The sequence below is a fragment of the Ylistrum balloti genome, unplaced genomic scaffold (genome assembly GCF_031769215.1).
Source record: "Ylistrum balloti isolate Yb309-2 unplaced genomic scaffold, AGI_CSIRO_Ybal_v1 Utg370452, whole genome shotgun sequence".
In the NCBI taxonomy this organism is placed as follows: Eukaryota; Metazoa; Mollusca; class Bivalvia; order Pectinida; family Pectinidae; genus Ylistrum; species Ylistrum balloti.
Genome location: NW_026782300.1, coordinates 1,264,348 through 1,284,259, shown reverse-complemented (window position 1 = coordinate 1,284,259; position 19,912 = coordinate 1,264,348). Strand labels below are relative to the sequence as shown.

At 36.1% G+C, this 19,912-nt stretch overlaps 1 protein-coding gene across 6 annotated transcripts in view; it reads right to left on the bottom strand.

Moving 5' to 3' along the window:
- The window catches only part of LOC132555126 (plasma membrane calcium-transporting ATPase 2-like), a 146,215-nt gene that overhangs the window by 73,544 nt on the left and 52,759 nt on the right, over positions 1-19,912 (bottom strand). For 5 of the 6 annotated variants that reach the window (XM_060219474.1, XM_060219475.1, XM_060219469.1 and 2 more), the window contains one exon: positions 12,877-12,898. The gene's annotated coding sequence lies outside the window, so the exon portion shown is untranslated. Of the gene's footprint in view, positions 1-5,892; positions 6,666-12,876; positions 12,899-19,912 lie in introns of those variants that run through there. The other variant, XM_060219472.1, reaches the window with a different exon arrangement.

The following is a 19,912-nucleotide window of genomic DNA, read 5'->3' as shown; positions in this document are numbered from 1 at the left end:
TCACTAGCATGATGCCACCACCTGTATATACTGCCACAAAGGTTCACCAGCAAGATGCCACCACCTGTACATACTGCCACAAAGGTTTACCAGTATGATGCCACTACCTGTATAGACTGCCACAAAGGTTTACCAGTATGATGCCATCACCTGTATTAACTGTCACAAAGGTTCACTAGCATGATGCCACCAACTGTATATACTGCCACAAAGGTTCACCAGCATGATGCCACCACCTGTATATACTGCCAAAAAGGTTCACTAGCATGATGCCACCACCTGTATATACTATCACAAAGGTTCACTAGCATGATGCCACCACCTGTATATACTGCCACAAATGTTCACCAGCAGGATGCCACCACCTGTATATACTGCCACAAAGGTTCACTAGCATGATGCCACCAACTGTATCTACTGCCACAAAGGTTCACCAGCAGGATGCCACCACCTGTATATACTGTCACAAAGGCTCACTAGCATGATGCCACCACCTGTATCTACTGCCACAAAGGCTCACTAGCATGATGCCACCCCCTGTATATACTGCCACACATATACAGTAATTAGATACATATGAAATTCACAGATGAAATACAGCATGAGACAATTTATTTAGTTGATTTAGAAAATGATATCTGCATATTGCTTTTGGGTACTTGCATTAAAAAGATGCCACAAGGTAATTGATGTCTGGTGTAAGGATATTGCCACAATATGGATTGTGCAAACATGATGCAAACAGCAATACAACATCACAGTTTGGAATAACTACATAAGAAATATATTAAGTTATGATGCCACAGACATTCAGGGCTAAATCTTTGTTTACCTTAAAATATATTGATAAATACCTAATTTCAGTTTTAACAATAAGATTTCATCCATTTTTTATTTCAAAAAGCATCCAAAGTTCCCAAGGCAATGTTGAAATGTGTATAAAACAAAACAAGAAGAGGTCCATTTAGCCTTTACAGTCATTCAAATTCAAGGAGCCTGGTCTTCTACAGGTATTTTCTCTGGATAGTCAATTTTTCCTCCAAAACTGTCTATAAATAACTGGTATCTGGTACTCAGACACAGTGTTGGTTAAGGAAATAGTGAGGTAAAGTGATATTATAGTTAATGTTTCAAATGCATTATACAAATGCCTTTACAAAAAGGTGATGTTTTTCAAGAAATTTTAAGTCTCGCTCACATTTGACCCTGTGACCATGAAACTTTTCTTCAAAATAATCTTTGGATTCCCTACAACGGTTAAAACATGACCCCACAGAATGTCATGCTTCAAAGCGATTAGCATTTTATTGTTGTATCAGTATTTTTGCTTCTTCCCAAATAATGTCCAAACCCCAGGATGCTACATCCCAAGATAACCTAATTCACACTTTTGCTAGAGCTTCCCTTTGACATTACAACCACATTAAGCATCAATTTCACTTATGTCTCCTTTGGGAAAGGACTGTGTGTTTTTTTTTTTTAAATAACAAGTTCTTTCAGCCCTATGAGCCCTATGTGGATGAGGACCATGATTACTGCAATTTCGATGTCCCATCAGGTATTGATGCTAGTAACCAGTATCTTTGGTTTGAATTGGCTAAGCACTTCTTGAGAAGGAGCCGATAATGTGAAAAAGTTAGCAGATGATGGATGACACATGGTTATTGTAGACATGGTGATAAGGTCTACTTCACCTGTGCCAATATTGTATGATCTCTTGGTCCATCCTACACCTGAGGTACAGCTGATCTATTTCTGTAGACATAGTCGTAGTGTCTACCTAACCTCTGATAACCTAAATTCAACCCTCTATAATCTATCCCTATCCTCTACATGGTCACTTTCAGTTTTAGATCTACTGCCAGCATTGACTGGAATAACAAACTGTTTGACATGTGATCCTCGTCTTGTTTATATTGCAGTAAAACATGTTTCATTTCCAGGGCTGAAAGCTTACATCTATAAATGTTGCTTGTTTTTCTTTCAAAATTTTCCACTGATGTTGTGGGGAAGAAGATATATCATCAGGTATAGTTCTGTCTATCACAAGAAACTATCACACTACTGAAATGCCTCTTATCTTGTCTGTTCTTGCCACTGTATCACTGTATCACAATTTCTAGCCATCAAATGACTTTCAACCATTAACCAGAAAATATACAATTCAGATATCATCTCATAAAAAACGAACAGGTCAGTAGGTTTCCTTGCCTTCTTGTTGTTTACATTTTATGTTGTTAATAATGGAATATAGCAAGTGTAGTGATAACTTGCTGAGCATTATTTAGTATCAGGGCCCCATAACAAAATAAGCCATAATGCATCAGAATTGTTCTCTGTATCATTTTACTGCCCTATATAAAAAATAAGGCCATATAGAAGTGTTAAAGTTACAGAAAGACTATAACATCTCTCTGTCTCTCACATTCTCTTTCATGCTAGAAACAAATCAAAAGCATTCAAACCTCAAAATAATGTTACCAAGACTTCAGAGTTATGATATAAATTTTTGCCAGCTTAAAAAATAAAAAAAAGAAGATAAAAACTATATCTTTCTCCAAGATCAAATGATATTGCTCAATAATTTTATTATTATAATCTCATTAAAAAAAGCCTACACAACATGGATCCAGATCAAAGGTTGGTGAACCACATCATATAATCAGAATCCATATGCAAAAAAACCACTATGCCATATAATTTGTACCTGCAACAATAAAGTTTCTCCAATTGGATAAACACATGTTTAAACAGTGTAGCATATGACACTGTGACAGATGGTCCACTCGATCCAAATCCAAGCTCAAATATGCTGGGATGAATATTTATTGTGTTGTTATATTATACCAGTCTCAACAAAAATTGCACCATATGTTTTCAGTACACTACTATACCTTAACCAAGATCATATCTACAGTATCTTACAATACTGTTGCCAAGGTAATACCTATAGTACCTAACTATACCCTAACCAAGGTCATAGCAAAGTCATACCTATAGTACCTAACCAAGGTCATAGCAAGGTCATACTTACAGTACTTAACTATACCCTAACCAGGGTCATAGCAAGGTCATACCTACAGTCCTTAACTATACCCTAACCAAGGTCATAGCAAGGCCATACCTACAGTACCTAACTATACCCTAACCAAGGTCATAGCAAGGTCATACTTACAGTACATAACTATACCCTAACCAAGGTCATAGCAATACCTACAGTACCTAACTATACCCTAATCATGGTCATAGCAAAGTCATACCTATAGTACCTAACCAAGGTCATAGCAAGGTCAAACCTACGGTACATAACTATACCCTAACCAAGGTCACAGTCAAGGTTATACCTATAATATCTAGCTATACCCTAACCAGGGTCATACCTACAGTATCTAACCAAGGTCATAGCAAGGTAATACCTACAGTACATAACTATACCCTAACCAAAGTCATACCTACAGTACATAACTATACCATAACCAAAGTCATACCTACAGTACATAACTATATCCTACCCACGGTCACAGTCAAAGTCATACCTACAGTACATAACTATACCCTAACCAAAGTCATACCTACAGTACAAAACTATACCCTAACCAAAGTCATACCAACAGTACATAACTATACCCTAACCAAAGTCATACCTACAGTACATAACTATACCTTAACCAAAGTCATACCAACAGTACATAACTATACCCTATCCAAGGTCATAATCAAGGTTATACCTACAATATCTAGCTATATCAGACATCTAGCTTTTCCTCTCTTATCCATACCTAAATGTTTCCAACCATGGTCAAGCTTACGTACCTAGCTATCTGAAACTAGACAACTCATATCATATATAACACAAATCATCCCACCAAAACCCAAGGCAGGTTTTACCCTTTACATCTCCCAGTGAAGTGTATAAAGATTTAACAGAAAACAGAGGAGGTCTATGCATACTACCACCCCCACTGAATCCTTGTGTAGACATCTGTGTACACCAGTGTGATAGAGAGATAAACTACCCCCTCCTAAACCAGATCTTGTCTCATGGTGCATCTAGTCTGAGCACATCAAAATTCCAGAGTTCTTCTTGATTGAGTATCTATAAACAAGAAGCTGACCCAGCGTTCGCCAAGTCTGCCTTTTTACAACTTTCAGACAAGCTTTCACTTTACCAGCAAGATCAGAAAAACTAACACACGTGCCTATACTTCATAACATATACATACATTTTTATAAAATAAACAACACCAACCCGCCACTAGGCCCTGATAGGTCTCACTACTGAAGGGTGATGACACATGTAAAACTTCCAAGGATTTCATCACAGAATCTACAGACAGTTACATATTTTGACGGTGGCTTTAAATGCATTCATATAATTGTTTGTCATGTTAATGCACTTAAATATTTGAATGGATATCTGGTCAGCTTTGTAAAACATATATACCTTATGTGCATGTCAATCACAAAAGAAAAACCGACTGTCTTTCATACATAAGATGATGTATGTATTGCAGGCTAGAATAGACAGGGTATTTTATAAGATAAGATAGATTAATGCAGAACCATCATGTAAGAACCTCACTGTAGGTATAAATATAAATAGATATTCTGTTTTACTATAGGACAAATGGACTCAAATGAACAGACAGCACAAAGACATACCACAGGAACCAAAGTCCATGATGACAAGGCAAGTGAACCATATTTGTGATAACATGAAAAGTAAACCATACCTATGATGGCATAACATGTGAACAATGTATAAGATAGCATGACAAGTGAACTATGTCATTGATGATGTGACAAGTGAACCATATCTTTGATGACATGGCAAGTGAACCATATTTGTGATAACATGAAAAGTAAACCATACCTATGATGGCATAACATGTGAACAATGTATAAGATAGCATGACAAGTGAACCATGTCAATGATGATGTGACAAGTGAACCATATCTTTGATGACATGGCAAGTGAACCATATTTGTGATAACATGAAAAGTAAACCATACCTATGATGGCATAACATGTGAACAATGTATAAGTATAGCATGACAAGTGAACCATGTCAATGATGATGTGACAAGTGAACCATATCTTTGATGACATGGCAAGTGAACCATATTTGTGATAACATGAAAAGTAAACCATACCTATGATGGCATAACATGTGAACAATGTATAAGATAGCATGACAAGTGAACCATGTCAATGATGATGTGACAAGTGAACCATATCTTTGATGACATGGCAAGTGAACCATATTTGTGATAACATGAAAAGTAAACCATACCTATGATGGCATAACATGTGAACAATGTATAAGATAGCATGACAAGTGAACTATGTCATTGATGATGTGACAAGTGAACTTTGAATTACGGCATGACAAGTGAACCATGTCAATGATGACACTACATGTAAACAATATCTTTGATGGCATGACAAATAAACCATGTCAATGATGATGTGACAAGTGAACCATATCTTTGATGACATGGCAAGTGAACCATGACTTTAATGACATGGCAAGTGAACCATATTGATCATGATGTGACTAGTGAACCATGACAATTACGACATGACCAGAGAACCATGTCTATGATGGTATGACAAGTGAACAATGAATGTGAGGGCATGATTTGAAAACCATATTTAAAACATGACAACTGAACCATGGCAATGACAACATTTCAAGCAAAACAAATCTATCTGACATGATAAGTGAAACATATCATTCACATGACATGAGAACTATAATGATGACAACATGTCTGACAACAATATCACCTACATTTTGATAGAACTTTTCCCACAACATGAAAAATGAATAACAACACCAATGTATATATCAAATCTTGTACAGAGGTTTATAGGAATATCAATCCTACCTGTTATACAGAACTGCTGCTGTTGATGGAATCTTGTCCTGTGTTAGTACACACACCACACACATACCATAAAATCTCTGTTACTCCTCATGTCCAGGAAACCATTACTGAGTCTGTGACCATATGTGTTTAGCTGGAGCACTGATCACACATTGCAAATAATAAATCTAACCAATATGTTAATATATATATATATATCTTCTTGAAGATATGGGATCCTATTTCCTATAATGAATAGGACAGTAATCATATGGCAGACAGGACAGCAGTGAGAGTATATCTCACATTAGACAGCACATGTGTAATCAGCACAGACAATCATATCCCTTCTTTCTGATGTTATAATAATCCCTGCTTGCCCTGTATTACCAGAGTATCACGCCTCCTGTGGTCGAGGGAATGTCCAGTCCTGTTCTCCAGTATACTGTAGTACCATCAGGTGATTCACACTCTCCACCAGATATTTTTACAATGGATTCACATATTGATAATCTATAATGGTATGTATGTTGGAGGTTAGTGATGACCACTGGACTTTTCTATGTCCACACCAACAACACCTCTGGTCAATGGCTCTACAGTAGTAGTCCACTATACCATAATGATGTCATTATGCTGGTTATACTACTTCACCACCACCAGCTGGCCAGACCCACATAGCACAACATGGGTATACCACATCTGGTTCTCTCCTCTTCCTCTCACAGTGGTGTTCACATCCAGTCTCGTGCCACTCTACAGTGTTGTCTACTACAGGATGACAGCTGACCAACACACTATCTATAGAGACATTACACACAAACGATGTATACATACATTTATATATGTCCAGATCAAACAGCGGCGGAGGCTGCTTACTTTTTCCTGAAAATCTTGACTGAGTGTCACATGATTCTCCAATAAATCGCTAGTGTGTTTGGTGCTTGTGGTGTTGCAGCTTCTGACAAACTGACGGAAACACACACACAAACACTGAATATACCATAGCTAAAAGATATCTCCACGATGTCCCAGTCTACTTTCAGACCCAAAGTATAATCACAGCCCATGCTCCATAGATTTACCCATCCACCAGCTCCCAATCAATTAGTACTGCAACCATTGTCCTGTTACCATGGCAACTCTCAGGATCCCCTTCTTTGTAACGAAATGGAAGAAAATTCTTCAGAAATTTACATTTCCTTGTGAATTCCTGGCCATGTCTCAGTAGAGACCAAATAAGTCATTCACTCTACTTCCTGCTACTGTTATTATTTCAACAATAAACTTTCAAATGTTATTTATAAGAGCTACACTCCTGAAACTGTAGCGTTAAAAGTCTATTTCAACAATAAATCTTCAAATGCTATTTATAACAGCTAGACTCCTGAAATTGTAGCTTTAAATCGTCGAATGCTAATTATAACAGCTACACTCCTGAAATTGTAGCTTTAAATCGTCGAATGCTAATTATAACAGCTACACTCCTGAAATTGTAGCTTTAAATCGTCGAATGTTATTTATAAGAGCTACACTCCTGAAATTGTAGCTTTAAAGTCTATTTCAACAATAAATCTTCAAATGCTATTTATAACAGCTAGACTCCTGAAATTGTAGCTTTAAATCTTCAAATGCTAATTATAACAGCTACACTCCTGCAACTGTAGTACTGAAGTCTACTTCAACAAACTTCAAATTCATACTATGTTACATCTGATTTCAACAAATCTAGCAAAGTTAAAACACAATCACAGTAAAATTATTTTGACCAACATTGTCATGTTCAATTCTATCTATCAGTTATGACTTTGGACACTTCATAACAAAACAGGATACAATACCTTGATGAATGAGGTGTGAAGACAGATCTTTGCTGACCAAACTGACAATTAAAGACATTTTCTCAGAGATCATCTTAAGTTTATGACTGGAAACAATTTTATTATTCAGCGGCATCTCAGATAACAAACACAGGACAGATTCACAGACAATCGATGATACAAAATTGAATCTTTTCACATTATTAAGGTATCTTGATCTATACATAGAAATACTATGTTTTCTTCTCAGTAAAGAAAAAAATCTTTTTGATATAGTCAATTCTACTTACCTTGCAATAAGCCCATCCATAATAATAAATTCCCAACAATACATATTTGCTGCTCAAAAGACTCAACAACAAGCGGCATATAATTGTCCTCCCATCCCCTGACTATGAGTCAAATTTTATGTGCTGCTGTCCTTAGTTAATTTGAGTATACATACTGATGAGTTGTCATGTGAGCAGTTTTGATGATTTTATACCAGAAGCAGGCTAAAAACCAGAAACAGCCATGCTTTAACTGTCACCACGTCACATACAAATCTTTACAAGTCAACATTAAAGCTGTCCTTAGCATTTAAGTTTTATCAAAATAAAATGCCTCATGACAGGACATGTGAAGCAATCGGCATAAAAATGAATGATTGTGTATCAAATCTGAGATGTCAATTCAAACTTTTATCTGTTGATTCCTAATTTCCATTAATATGAGGAAGTTGAAAAGTTACTAGAACTGTCACTCTGAAGATAATTTCCACCCCCACAGATACAAAGTAGATTTTGATTACCATGGCAACCGAAGGAAAACCAGCATTTTGAAAATAGTACCATTGCATTTGGGTTTTGGTTAATTGTACATATACAACTATCCATGTACATGGCCCTCTCCTGATTTCAGAATTATAGCCAAACCCAATGTATTACTACTGTAATGATTGAAAATCTTTTGGAGTTATTTCCCTTCCTATCCCTAAATCATATACAAGTTATTGTTTTTTATGTACCCAAGACAACAGAAAAGGAGATCTGTTATTTTTTTTATAGACTATGTTTATCATTTATCAAATTGCTTCCCCTTGAAACTGTAATAACTCCTGGTACTATATTTTTACCTAACAACTGTTTCTCCTATGTTACACTGATATTAACTTCGTTATCAAAGACTGCATTTTGAAGCATTATTGAGAGAAAGACAATCTTGATCATCCAGGGTTGTGCAAAGTCTGTATAGGTGCAAAAGAAGTTCATTTCTACAAATTTGGAAATTCTTTTTCAATTATCTATTTTCAATACTTGCAAACTTATTGAAAATATAAAATAAATGAAAAATATAGCTGAACAGACTGCTACCTAATGTGTTCCATTAAAGGACTCAGATTCAGCATGAAGTCAAAAAAGCAGCATCACAGCACAATGGCTGTCTAAATCTGTGAGCAGCATCGTGGCTTGATTGCTGTCTCAATCTGTGTGTAGCTTTGAGTCTAGATTGCAGTCTAAATCCGTGTGTAGCATTGAGCTCAGATTGCTGTCTAAATCTAAGTGTAGTATCGAGTCCTTATTGCTGTCAAAATCAGTTTGTAGCACCAACTCCTGACTGGGGTCTGAGTCAGCCTGCAGCAATGGTTCCTGACTGGGGTCAGAATCAGCCTGTAGCATCGAGTCCTGAATTGGTTCTAAATCAGCCTACAGCATTGAGTCCTGACTAGAGCCTGAATCAGTCTGTAGCAATGAGTCTTGACATGGGTCTGAGTCAGCCTGCAGCATTGAGTCCTGATTAGGGTCTGAACCAGTCTATAGCATTGAAACCTGACTGAGGTCTGAATTGGTCTGTAGCATTGAGTCCTGAATTGGTTCTGAATCAGCCTGCTGCACTGAGTCCTGACTAGAGTCTGAATCAGTCTGTAGCATTGAGTCTTGACATGGGTCTGAGTCAGCCTGCAGCAACAACTCCTGACTAGAGTCTGAATCAGCCTGTAGCATCGAGTACTGACTGGGGTCAGAATCAGCCTGTAGCATCAAGTCCTGAATTGGTTCTGAATCAGCCTACAGCATTGAGTCCTTGCTAGAGTCTGAATTAGTCTGTAGCATGGAGTCTAGAAATGGGTCTGAGTCAGCCTGCAGCAATGATTTCTGACTGGGGACTGAATCAGACTGTAGCACAGAGTACTGACTGGGGTCAGAATCAGCCTGTAGCATCGAGTCCTGAATTGGTTCTGAATCAGTCTGTAGCAGTGAGTCTTGTCTAGGGTCTGAATCTGCCTGCAGCATTGAGTCCTGATTAGGGTCTGAACCAGTCTATAGCATTGAAACCTGACTGGGGTCTGAATTGGTCTGTAGCATTGAGTCCTGACTAGGGTCTGAAGTAGCCTGCAGCATTGAGCCCTGACTGGTATCTGAATTAGTCTACAGCATAGAATTCCCACTGGGGTCTGCATGAATGTGTAGCAAACATGCAGCATTTTGTCCTGATTTCAGCATGCATCATACAGGCAGCAGTAGTCCAATCACTGGGTCAGAGATTAGCTGACAGTGCATCAATACCTCATTAATGCATTAATCAACTCCCAAGGGGACATCCATACAAACCATTTCATTATTGGCCCTGCTCAAACACCCAGCACCATAATAGTAATCACACAAATCTCACAGCCCAATAAGTTCTCACACGGAAAACAGCATTAGAAACCTTCATTTACAGTTACAAGGCATAAAATCAGCATTATAACAACTAAACAAAGTATGCCTTTGAGTTGTGTGTGCTTTTGTATATGTGTGTGATAAATGTAGAAACCAGGTCTGAAGGAAAACTGAGTACTTAGTTCAATTTGAGATGAGAGTAATGAAAATTGAGAAATCAAACACATTAGTCATGTTGATGATTTTGATGACAGTGTAAACAACATTAGTATGAATGTTTTCCCAGGAGTCTGAAATTAAATATATACAGGATTTAAACCAACAGTATCCAGTATTAACCTCCTATCTACCAGTGTACCAATTAATATACAATCTTCATACTTCATCTGACAATCAATGATCCATAAAATAAAATCCTTAGATCTCAACAGCAAACTTGCTATTCATGAATTGTTGCTTTGTACTCTAACAATTTTGATACATTAGAAAGGAATTTGATGCAGAATCTTCCTGGCTATCAACCATATGGGTTTAAAATACCACCATTCCTCATTCCTGGTGTATTCTATAAGTATCAACTTCCCTTATACATTTTACACCCAGTACCATCCTCCCTTGTATAATATCTATAAAGTACCATCATTCCTGGTGCATTTTAAATTAAGTGCCACCATCCCTTGTGTATTTTATACATGATATCACACTCCTTTGTGCATTTTATACTTCCATGGTGCATTAAAAGTGAGTACTACTATCCCTATGTATTCTACATCGAGTGCCACCATCCCTCCTGTATTCTCTATGTATCACATCATTTTACGTATTCTACATCGGGTGCCACCATCCCTCCTGTATTCTATATGTATCACATCATTTTATGTATTCTACATCGGGTGCCACCATCCCTCCTGTATTCTATATGTATCATCTCGTTTTATGTATTCTACATCGGGTGCCACCATCCCTCCTGTATTCTATATGTATCACATCATTTTATGTATTCTACATCGGGTGCCACCATCCCTCCTGTATTCTATATGTATCACCTCGTTTTATGTATTCTACATCGGGTGCCACCATCCCTCCTGTATTCTATATGTATCACATCATTTTATGTATTCTACATCGGGTGCCACCATCCCTCCTGTATTCTATATGTATCACCTCGTTTTATGTATTCTACATCGTGTGCCACCATCCCTCCTGTATTCTATATGTATCACCTCGTTTTATGTATTCTACACTGAGTGCCATCATCCCTCCTGTATTTAGTATGGAGTATCCACTATTCCTTGCAAGTTTTCTAACAGCACCATCACCCCTAGTTTTCTCCTGATTCTGCTGATTACCACCATACCTTTTCTATTTTAGCAAGTTTGATTTTATATTGTTTAATGTCCAATGAACAGCTATGGTCAATTAAGGATGACTTAAGGATGACTACACAACACACACCACCATCCCAAGTCTGTTTTGTACTAAACAACACATACCACCATCCCAAGTGTGTTTCGTACTAAACAACACATACCACCGTCACTAGTGTGTTTCGTACTAAACAACACGTACCACCGTCACTAGTATATTTTTTACTAAACAACACATACCACCATCCCAAATGTGTTTCGTACTAAACAACACATACCACCGTCACTAGTGTGTTTTGTACTAAACAACATGTACCACCGCCACTAGTATATTTTTTACTAAACAACACATACCACCATCCCAAGTGTGTTTTGTACTAAACAACACATACCACCATCCCAAGTGTGTTTTGTACTAAACAACACGTACCACCGTCACTAGTATATTTTTTACTAAACAACACATACCACCATCCCGAATGTGTTTTGTACTAAACAACACATACCACCATCCCAAGTGTGTTTTGTACTAAACAACACATACCACCGTCACTAGAGTGTTTTGTACTAAACAACATGTACCACTGTCACTAGTATATTTTTTACTAAACAACACATACCACCATCCCGAATGTGTTTTGTACTAAACAACATATACCACCATCCCAAGTGTGTTTTGTACTAAACAACACATACCACCGTCACTAGTGTGTTTTGTACTAAACAACATGTACCACCGTCACTAGTATATTTTTTAATAAACAACACATACCACCATCCCAAGTGTGTTTTGTATTAAACAACACGTACCACCGTCACTAGTATATTTTTTACTAAACAACACATACCACCATCCCGAATGTGTTTTGTACTAAACAACACATACCACCATCCCAAGTGTGTTTTGTACTAAACAACACAAACCACCATCCCAAGTGTGTTTTGTACTAAACAACACATACCACCATCCCAAGTGTGTTTTGTACTAAACAACACATACCACCATCCCAAGTGTGTTTTGTACTAAACAACACATACCACCATCTCAAGTGTGTTTTGTACTAAATAACATTACCATCATCCCTTTTTTAACTATCAAATACAGCACTCTGTACACCTTATTTTAGAAGTTAATTGTATTAACTTGGCCATATGAAGAGAGTAAAACTGAGTACATACCTGTAGCTGTGCCATGAATTATCTGAAAAATACAAAAGTTATATATCAAACAACATGACTCAACAAGATATCATACAGGATCAAACCTTCAGCAAAATTATTCAATAACAATACCAATTCTCCACCATATTAAATTAACTTTCCCTTGGTTAGTGTCCAAGTTCTGACACCAGCAATGTGGTCCAGATTTCATAAGATGAGGATGAACAGGTCCTACATAGGATAAAACAGGATAATCAATAGGAATAACTGAGGAGTGGAATTGATTTTGGAGAATACCAGTCATTCTTTAGAATATACTAAAACTAGATTGTCTGTGGTATTAATCTGGAGGTGATTTGTACATTGATTATACATCGATGCTTGTTTGTTTTATCCTGTGTGGACACTCCATCAGACTCGACAATTTTCCAATGCATCACGTCTAATCTACCAACCTTGTCAAGGGTCAGCCACTTGTTATTCTACATTCTGTACAATAAATGTTATAGTACACACACCCCAGACATAGATAAATGGCATAATGGGCCTGTTATCAATACCTTACTGAAATATTCTGTCTTATCTCATTTTGTACCACACATATCAAAATAAGCACTCTTGGTATGGACAAAATGTCAGAAACAAGGAATATTCTCATATAATCTTGTATAATGTACACATCTGGTACAACTGTATATCAAAATAAGTATCACATGAATGGGAAAATGTAGAGAGAAGGAGGACCATTCTCCTATATCACCTTGTGAAATGTACCATAATCATTCAAATTAGGCATCCTAAGAACAATAAAATAGCAAAGGAAAGGGGGAGCTCTTTTTGGCTGATGTAAGTTTTTAGTTTGTATCATTGAAAAACAGCAATGGGCAATGTGTTCATATGGCTTTTTTATGACAATATAAGATATTAAACAAAACTTTCTTAAAATTTTACTACTATGAAGCCAGTTAAGGAATAATATCATAAATCTTCAAAGAAATGGAAACACAAATAAGGTTCTATTGATATCTGTCACTTACCACTGTCATAAATCAAAAACTATCAAAGAGCTCAATATTCAGTCATTTGTTAGCTTGGAGCAAAGTTGTATTGACAGCCCAAAACATAGGGGAATTCTCTCTCACATTAACCACACAACACATATAAATCAAATAATATATGATCTGACAGACCCTTTTGACATGTAGAAGGGTAATCTGTCAGTCTTCAACAATTACCAAAAGCCAAACAGTTCCAACCTTTCTTATAAATGATACTGTCAATCTGGAATATAAAATAAATGGAATATGGGACATTTTGGACTTAAGAGATAACAGTGTAGTTTAAGCCCATGAAAGCCAATACTTGTTCAGTAATTAATGGAAAATTTTAACAAATTGAATGTTAAGGCATGTAACACTGCAGATTTTATGAACCTTGAATGACATTTATACAAATGTTTTTGGACTGAGGGTGAAATCTGATTGAAATGATATCACAAATCTATCCCATGTCATTTCATACAATGATTTCATGATTCTGATTTTGGGTTTTTTTCTCTCCTTTCAGTATTTTATGTATGATTTTATATTACAACATACAAACAATTGAATCAATGACTGATTGTAAGCAGAGAGTCCCAAGAAACAATTCTTTTTAATGTTTTGTTGGTATGTGACTGTATACATGTTGGTGAAAACATTTCTCTACTCCATTACAGTGGCCAGACACATTTCTCACAAAAGTAATATTTCCTCAGTTCTCTGGACTTTCCATTCCTGAACCTGAGACACACACATCTTCATATATTTTAATCTGAACTTGGGGTTATTTTCTTCACAATGTAAATAAATTACTTTGATGATAGACAGAGAAGAGTACTATTACATATCAGGTATCAGTCAAGTTCAACTCAAGTCGATAGGCCAGACAGTGTGACAAGTCCTTCAAAAAGGAACAGGTTCTTGAACAGGATTGCTTTTATGCATGCTAGTATCCATTTTAACAGGCATTAAAGATTGTTATGTTTTGTTTATGTTTGTGATATATAGATTCTACTGCAGGAATGTCTTGATATTCCACAAAGTATAATCTACATCCCACTTGTGAAAGGTTTCAGAACACAACTGAAATATGAAACAAATGATGCTGATTTTATCATTATTACATTCACAATAAGAAAGTAATGTGTTTCCCAGTAACAATGAAGTGTATTTTCTTGTTGACATAGCTTCACAACCATGTTGTCACATGTTCTGTCAAAGTCGGAGTGTTCACTGTATGTGCTACTTTACTCTAAACTTTACAGGACCATAAGAATTTTTCTGAAAAAATGATAATTTAATTCAGTAAATTTAAAACATGAGAAGAAAATAACCAATCATTACACACAGAGTAAGAAGATACAGTAAGGTGTGTGCTTTTGACAAGAAATGATGCATACTTATGAGTGTAGATAAAGCAGTCATCTCCTTTGGTGATGTAATATATCACACAATTATATAATAAAGGAAATTGTACAGTATTTCCTGTAAGGCTCACTGAATTGTTCTCCTAGAAGTAATATCAACTGTGCTGCCATCTCTTGGGCAATATTACTAAGCTGCTGTCTTCCTTTTGAGATCGAACATTTCTATTGTCCAACCTCACTTCTGTCTCCAGGGTGATGTTCAAGTTGTCGTCCTCCTCCTCCTTCAGTAAACCCTTGGATATATGTTTTTATCATCAAACTACACTTCTGGCTCCTTGGAGATATCATAATTTGCCATCCTTCTCCAAGTCATCAATCTTTGTCATCAAACTTCAATTTTCATTTTTCTTTTTTTGGGTCATCAAACATCACATGTCTGATTTTCCAGATAGATCACTTGTCATTGTTCCCTTCCGATACACATATAAATCAATGGTTACTATTATCAATAACTTTTTATTTATAATGCTATTCCAACTCAAGAGAATATGTGTAATCCAAGCGCTATGTTACTCTATGTCTTAGCCTAGCTATACGCCTTAAATAAAGCATTGCTCGACTAATATTGACGCCGCTGACAGACTATTCCTAGACTTGTTTCCTTTACAGTTACGTTAAAATGCCATTAGGCCAGAGACAATGAAAATGGATAGCTCCTAGGGACCCTACTACAAAATTACATCATTACTCCAGTCTACCCTGCAAGCTGCCTTGCCAGAACATTGAATCCTACATCAATAATACTTTGGAGCTGAGATAGATTCCATCATGTCACAAGTAAAAACAGAGGGTGGCACTGAAATGGATCAGAGCAGGTTCAAAAAGTAACAATTTCTTATATTAGAGACAAGCAGCGATGTAGTGAATCTTACCAAACGTCATCTCAAAATCATACCAAACTGATAGGTTTTTACAGTAGGCCTTACCTAGTTTTGTTATACAATTCCTGGTCTTCTAACACACAAACTTCAAGGTTAACAGCAAGAAAGCCTACTTTTTTCAACAGTCAATACAAGTATTCCAGATGGATTTCTAGAGAGAAAGTTACTGTTTTTTCCCCATTCTAGAGTATGCATACATGTAACTAAATCATTTTTAATAGCCTTCTAAGTAACTAAAAGACACATAAAATGCTAAAAATAAACAGGTATTAATTTCAAGGGCGGAAGTCCAAATTTCTCATTTAATATGCAGTTGTAGAAATCTGAAACCTCTATAACTCCAAATAACAATAACATGCTTACTATACTGACATATCCTCCTATCTTTCATTGAGGTATGTGCAGTAACAGTACACTGAATGTCAAAAGGTCACAGAATCGACAAACACAAGAAGGATGATGATGATCTGCATCATAAGTAACAGGGAAGTTTTCCATCAAGAGCAGACATGGTCCGCTGACTCTCTGGATTCCCCCATGCCTGTAGCAGATAACTCTGCCCTTACACCTTCTACATGTTCTGTTGTAGTAATCGAGTGGGATAACAAGATAAAACTGGAAAGGTTGCCAAGTGTTCTATCTCAATCCTCCCACAGTCATTCACACCAGGGTTAATTTCCTTATTTATTCTTTTTCTTTTTTTTTCTCTCTCATTTTGTCTTCTTTTAATTCATCACTTCCTATTCACTGTAACTCTTCATTTGACTCCATCAAACTTTACCTATCTCATATTTATTTTCTATTTTTTCCTTTTTGGGTTTCCCCATCTCCACTCTAATTGTTGTTTTTCATTGTTTCTGATAATTTTGCCCCACACTTTCACAAAAAAGTGAAAACAATTTATAACTCAGATTTTTACCTCTATCGAAACTGGTAAAGTGTGACCTTTACCCTTGACCTTTAACCTTCACCACTGACCATCAAAGACTAACTAACCATAACCTTTGACCCTATAACCTTAACCACTGACCATCTAAGACCGACCTTAACCTTTGACCCTATAACCTCAACCATTGACCATCAAAGTATAACTAATCTTGACCTCTGACCCTATGAAAGTAGAATAATATCATGGTGTGAATATGAACTGACCTGTTGAGCTTTGATCAATGTCTACAGATTTATAATCTGCTGTATAAGCTATACAAACAACAGATGCACAGACAAGAAAAATAATCACCATGAAGACAATCATCTTTACAGAGAATGTTTCTAATCATATTTTGTTCTGAAGTAATAACAGTTTCTCAACAATGCAAACGCTTGATCTCTAATGGCAGGGAAATTGTGCAAATCCACTTGAAACAGAGTTTTTAGTAAATGGCATGTTTAACAGTATCTGACATATTCCAATAATACATAAATAACACATTGTACTAAACCTATTTGATAATATATAATACAATTGTAAATGATTTTATCTAGACTGGTTGGAAACTTTAAAATTGCATTACTTCTGCTAACTGAAGTTATAAAACATGTGCTAAAGTAGTTCAGATGGAATTCCACAATCCTTTCATCCTACCCAGGTCAATTAACTGTTGTTGTTTCTAGATGTTTATTCTTAGCTGTTATCAATGTAAACCATCAGGATTCTAATTTCCTACACTGGCTGGTAACATATATTGTATTATACTGATAACTTAATCATAATTGTGGCAAAACATAATACATCACCCTTTATTTGTTCCTACAAGATGGATAGGTTTGCCAATATTTTATAATATAATCACTTCCAATCAACAAAAAGCAGAAAAGCAAACTTGAAATTATCAAAATTTACAACAACTCTGCCACCAAGTTTCCTTCTCTGATTTACCAGGATTTTCACTTGATTTCATATATTTGACATCGTTCTGGAGTGTATTTTTCAAACATATTTTTTTACATTTAATCTCTCAATATAAGAAATCAGCAACAGTAAATTTATTACACTATCTATATTTACATATCTCTTTTTCCTTTAGGACATTATCTATTGACAACAATGCAGTGACTAGCGTTTTGAACATGTGATAGTAAATCATCACCACCAGAGAAAACGCAGAGCCCTAACATAAACATCCAATATCTAACAGACAGACAACAAACAGCACTGCACACTGCATCTAATACAGATTACTGGAGTTAACCAGTTGAGATAGATGTCGGAGCCCTGAGGGGATTTCTTCCACATACATGTCCTGGATAGCAAAAATGATAGAGGTGAATTATCAGATCAAGATGTCAAGGTCTCGTCCATGTTTTGATATATATATCCTCCAACACACATCAGTATACACAAAACACTGCAAGCTTCTTCCAGCAAAGGTAATTTACCACAATATCATAACAGCATCACTGAAATGTTGTAACATTCTAAAACATTCCCAAAATATTCAATTTCCAAACAACTGCCCGTCTTGCATGACTGAATCGTTGCAATGTTTTAATACATTTGTAAGATATCATGTGATTCTTTTTTTGTCACTTTTAACCTTATACCCATAGATATAATGTATATCATTTAAACATAATTTTAAAATAATCTTCTATCCAATTTTGTGTAAAGATTACTTAACCTGTAAGGTTATTTGCCCAAGTTATATTCTGCTCCACTCTCTATATCCTCGGATTGTACATAAAAATAGTAGAGAAGAAAGAAATCCCGCATTATGTGAAATATAATTTAAACACCATCATAAATCCATATATAGACTAGAAGAGTCAATAGCTTTCCTATAAATGGTATACCTTCCTTGTTTGCTTTCGTCTGAGATAAAAATAGAATTATGTAAGTGATAATAAAGGGTTCAGATAATAATTTGTCTAGCATTAAGTCTACATAAAGTCATAGTCTAATATGAACAGCTTTTATACATGGTTAGGGAGACAAGATCTATGTCATTTATCTCGGCAGAAAAGAGATCAAATCAAATGTTGCTACTCAAATATTACTTAAGGCCTAATGGAACTTGGTTGTTTTCAAGTTTTGTGGTACTCCATGCCAGCCAGTTATTGACCAATTATCAAAAGACAAGACTTTTCCCTTCTTCTTCAGCGCCAACATCCAAATACTGGAAAATGAATACTGAATTGAAATGGCTGGCCTTGCTAAACAAAAAAGTATAAAACATTTTATCAAGGATGCAATATACATCATAAAGCTTCTACTTCATTTTTGAGCTATCAAAAATTTTGTTAAATTTCCTCTGCTGTTCCCTTCTCTAATGAAGACATCTTTCCTTTTTCTTTTGGAAAATCCAAACTAGCCCCAACTTGTCAAATGGACCAATGGCCGTCAAATTAATTCATACATAAAACTGTGGTGTAAAGTAAATCTGTTCATGAATTTATGATTGGTCATGTTCACAGGCATTTTATAAGAAAGTGTTCAGTTTGAAAGCACAGATGCAATATTGCACCTCCATAGACCAAGCAATGAACCTCAACCTCATCCCATCCCACCCACCTAACCACAGTCAATAGATAGGAATGGGTGTGAGTTTGAGAAGGTGTGGCCTATCATTGATAAAAGAATTTTCATGACAAGAGAAAGAAAGCTGTGCAGTCAGATCTTGTCATCCCTAATGTTGAACAACTTCTGAATCAACTTACAAAGGTACAGAGAGATCACTGTGTGAAAGTAAAATGTTGACAGAAGCTC